Genomic DNA, 5,344 nt, shown 5'->3' with positions numbered 1-5,344 from the left:
GTTGTGTTCTTGGTGGCAAGGATTTTTATCCAAGGAGAATTCAAGTTACTTTTTTGTTATTCTATTTTTCTTTGAATTTCAATTGCAAACCCAGCTTGGAAAATCAATTGCTGGAGTTCTAATTAAGTTTGTACAAGATTCAGTTGATCAAAAAATTCAAAATTGACGTATTTCATTTCCAATAAGAGTATTAGTTTGCTAATTACTTCGGCATTAGTTTGCTAATTGATCGAGATTAATTTGCTATCTATTTTGTTAATCACAGCATCAATTCCAGTGGTCAACCAACATTGGCGTGCCATTGTTCCAACTTCTTTAATTACTTATTTTTTATTTGTTTTCATTGCTTTGACCTGTTTTTGAGTTGCTAGAGTGTTGGTGTGTTTAAAGATTTATCGGGGAAGTGCTTAACTTATTACAATTGTGTGCGAATTTGACTTGTTCAAATATTTGGCCAAATTGCATTGTTGTTACTATTTTGATTTGTACTTCTTTGTTAATTGTAAATTTTTAAGGCACACCAATAGTGCATCAAGAATGAGCTATATTCCCCCTTATAAAAGCAATCAAGTAGAGGTATGGTTTTACCATTGCTAATCACCTAAAAAATTTCCATTACAAAGTAAAGTGTAGACTTCATCCCTTAAAATCTTAAGAAGAACTGCCTCTCTCAGTCTCTCTTGTGCAAATACAAAGACTAGGGGCTACAAAAAAATTCAGATAAGGGAAAAAATGGTTCAACGACTCACTTACTAGAGAAGGCACAATTATATAACAAAGTCTAATAATCACTGCATTATTAAGACCCCTAGTGAGAAATTGGTATATCAAACCACCAAGAAGAGGGCAAGGGGCCCTAAGTTTCATTTAAAGGATTCTTCACTTGAGACTTATTGAGTACAAGAGACCTAGATTGTCCAAAAATCGATGCATTGCTGATCGTACCTATGGTGGTGTATTGTCTAAAAAGATTACGAAGAAGTTTTTGAAGATTTAGAAGGCAAAGAAGAAACAAGTTTCAAGGAGCTAAGATGAGAGGATGATAAATCTAAGTCTTGTGAGATAGAAAATATGCTAGAGATAAAATTTTAAGCAATGAAATATGGAATTTGAATTTGGAGATTGTCAATTTTATATTGTTTAGTACTTGAATATTTGCATGCTTTTTTGTGCACTTCCACAAAGAGATCATTGCCAACTATGTTTAATGTAATAATTTGTGCTTCTGTTAAAAAAATAATTCAAGGAGAACAATAATTTCCCTAATGCATAAACCCTAAAAATTCTCCCATTAAAATCTAAAATATAGTAAATGTTAATGAAATTCAACAACTTACAATCTCCTCAAAAGTGTTGTGAAGCAAAATGTACCTTCTAATTTATTAATATTTAATCCTTGCTTCAGTAACTGAAAAACTATGCAATCATTAGACTCATTATAGTTTTTTTAAATAACAATTACATAGTTCTATATTAAAGTGGCGCAAATTAGAGATTAGATAATCATTTCTATCTCCCAACCAACCTATTTTAAATAATGTTTCCAACATAACATCAACAAATCAAATAGCATAAATATAATATAGAACAAAAGTAGCAATGATGTCACAACACAAAGCAATTTCCTAAGAAAAATACCAAATCAAACTTAGTTAAAAACTAACTGTTGTATTTAACATTAGTTTCTTTTGAATCTAACGTATGATCATCTTCTTATTCTACTTCAACTTCTTCTATCTCTTCTCCCTTTTATACTATAATCTCTTCATATTCTTCTTACTTTTCCATTTCTTCCTCATCAACATTATCATTATCGACTTCTTTTTCTCATGTTGTTCATGTTTATAAGGAGATTTCAACCGATAGATCGAAAGATAAAGTCACTTAGTCATCATTGTCTTCATCATGCGCATGACAGTGGTGGACTTGAGAGTAGCAAAATTACGTATGCATTAACAATTAGACATAAATTTCATTTGTACTTTATTGATAATTTGACTCCTTTTAATTTTTTTCATTACTTATAAAATAAAATTTTAAAAACATGGGCAATTGATTTTTTAATTTAGTTGGGCCAATAAAAAACTTAATTATTAAAATATTGGCTCATTAATTTTTTTTTTTAATGGGGTTAACAAAAAAATATTAATAAGTGACAATTGCTACATTTAGATATAGGGCTCAATGATGGATGTAACGTTTAGACCTAGTTATCCTATGTATTCTACTTACAATTTGATTATTTTTAAAATTTTTTTATTACTTAAAATGAAATTTTAAAATTTGAGCTACTAATTTTTTAATTTAGAAATATTTCTTTAAAAAGATAATTAGAATATATGAGCTCATTAATTTTTTTTATTTTATTTAATCGGACCCATAAAAAATTCGTTCTTTTTAACTTTTGAAGTATAGAATGAAAGTAGCAATAATGTTACAACACAAAACAATTTGCTAAGAAAAGTACAAAATCAATTGTAACTAAGAACTAACCATTGTATTTGATGTTAGTTTTCTTTGAATTTAACATATTATCATCTTATTCTACTTCAACTTGTCTTCCATCTCTTTTTCTTTTTCTACTTCAATCTCTTCATATTGTTCTTCCTCTTCCATTTCTTCCTCATCAACACTTGTCATAACTTCTTTTTGTTACTCTAATTTTTTTTTATAGGATCTCGTTGTTCATGGTTATCAAGGTTGGAATTGGAGATTTCGGCTGGTGGATTGGAAGATGAAGGTGTGTGGTCATCATTGTCTCGTTTGTGTGCATGGTGGCAGTGGATGATGGCTGCATTTGGTTTTGAGCACTTGGAAGCGAACATAACATTTGGATAGGTTACTAATGATGTACGCAACATTTAAACTTAGATATTTTATGTATTTTACTAAAAAAAAAAAGCTCAAGTAAAAATGACCTCCCAATCAGTTTCAAACAGCTTTGGAAATGGAACATTCCATATAGCATACCCAGGTTTGCTGCCAACATCACTAGTACACTGTGTTCCTTTGCATTGTTTTTGAAATTTCGAAAGTAAAGAGTAATAATAAAAGGAAATTCTTGGAATTACTCTTTACACTATGTGGAATGCTTTGGAATATAAATTTCTTTCTTTTTAATTAAATTGTAATTAAAAAATATTTTTGTTTATCCCTCATCTCAAATTCATACCCTATTTGAATTGTCCTAAACATTCATAAACAACTAAAGGAAATTTTCTTAGTGGTAATGGGATACAAAGAATACAAAGAAAATTTCTTAGCATCAATCGCTAGATTAGCATGACCACTGTCATACTCGATGATGTACAAAAAGTAATTGATGTCCTTGATGCTTGGTGAAAGCAATCGATGCCCTGTTTCCATCGACGCATTAACATCAGCTACTCAAAGTCTATTGGATGTTATAAAGACTTATGTATGTATTATGGAATGTATATGAATTAGTTCAAAACCGAATTAGTGCTTTGTTTTTCCTTTACTTTTGCTAATATTAAAAATGCTCAGAGAATATTGTCGAGAAAATGCAGTGAAAAGTTATTGATTACTGATTTTTTATTGTTACATGTAATGCAATGAGTTTTAATCAGCATAACTTCTTGATTTAATTTCAAAAAAAAAAAAAAAAACCTTCTTGACTCAATTGGGTATTTTTTTGTTAATTAAAAAAATAGAAAAAATAATCATCTTTTTTATTCTTTAACAAAGAAACACAAAGAAACTGAGAAAGCCAACTTTTTCTTTGTTACTTTAGTAATTAAAGAATCAATTTTCTCTATTAATGATAATATGTGCATAACCCATTTTATTGTTATTAAGGATTATTTTACAAAATTAAATGAGTTTAATTAGTGTTAATTTAGCTAATTAAGATGTTGAAATGACAAATTAGATTTTAACGATGCAAATCATAATAGGATGCAATTGTAAGTATATCTAAATTTTAGGATATTTTTATTAAAATAGTATTTTAAGATATAATTGTAAAAAAAATATATAATTTAAGATTTTTTTTAAGCATTGACCTTTTTTTAAGGGGGAAGTAGTTAATTTTTGTATCAATTAGATTATGTTTTGTTGAGGATTCCAATCCAGTTGAAGGTCACCAAACAAGCCCAAATTTGGCGGCACGCACCTGCTCCAAGTGTTTAATAAAAACAACAGTAAGAGGGGCAAAGAAAAAATATTACCTCACAAATAAGAAAATGTAAATCTTAAAATATTATCTTACAAATAAGAAGTGAATAATAATTTAATTGCACAAATAAATAAATATACAAATATATTTAAGTTAATTAATTTAAAATTTATATGAGAATTGAGATTTATAAGTTTATTTATTTATATAGATAGAAATAAAATAATTTTTTAATTTAAATAAAGAATAGTTAAAAGAGAAAAAGAAGTTAAAAGAAAAAGGAAATTATATTGAAGTGTGCATAAAAACCAAATGTAATAAGTGAATTATCGTTGGAGCACCTAACGTTTTTTTTTATTTTTTTATTTTTAAATTGTCCAAGAGTAGTTAAAGAGTTTGAATGTGATCCATGAATTGGCTCAACCAACATAAGCTGCTCCAACAATCCAATTATAATGATAAAATGAATGTTTATATTAAATCTCTCATCCGTTTTATTCAATCCTCTAATTAAAACGATCAATGAATGTACATAGTAATTAATAAGTTAGTTTTTATATGATGTAAGGTTTATATTAGATACACTATTTTAAAAATTTATAAATAATAAAGTAATTTAATAATTATTAAATTAAATATTTTTATCAAAATTTGTATAAATTAAAGAAAGTATATATAATTAATACATAAATTTATATATAAATATTTAATTTAATAAATATTAACCTTATTCTTATATAAATTCGAGTTTTCAATAATTGTAATTTTTTTAAATAATTTTTGTAGTTGATCATACAATATGGAGCATTAGAAAATAGTACTCTCTTATATAAAAATTTTTATATTTTCAATATTTATAAGAATTGAAATCTATGATTTTATATGAAAAAAGTATGTGTTTTAGAAGCATATAATAATTTTTATTTTTTAATGGTATAGATATAAACTATTAAAGTTCATTTAATACATTTTATTTGAATGAAAAATTACAATTTTAACTATAAAATGTATGAAAAAACTGTGTTAAATTAGTGCATAAAATGAACCTATATGTAATATGCATTCCATTGCAAAAACCATTTTTTAAATTACAGTAATTTAATATTATGAATTATCTTTTTATATATAATATTAGAAAATATTACATTAAAAAAGTCAATTTTTTAAAATTGATTACAAGGGACTAACAAGTTTAATTATAAAGGA

The sequence above is a fragment of the Hevea brasiliensis genome, chromosome 11 (genome assembly GCF_030052815.1).
Source record: "Hevea brasiliensis isolate MT/VB/25A 57/8 chromosome 11, ASM3005281v1, whole genome shotgun sequence".
Taxonomy (NCBI): domain Eukaryota; kingdom Viridiplantae; phylum Streptophyta; class Magnoliopsida; order Malpighiales; family Euphorbiaceae; genus Hevea; species Hevea brasiliensis.
The sequence above is the reverse complement of the archived record's forward strand: the minus strand, read 5'-3'. Positions refer to the sequence as shown.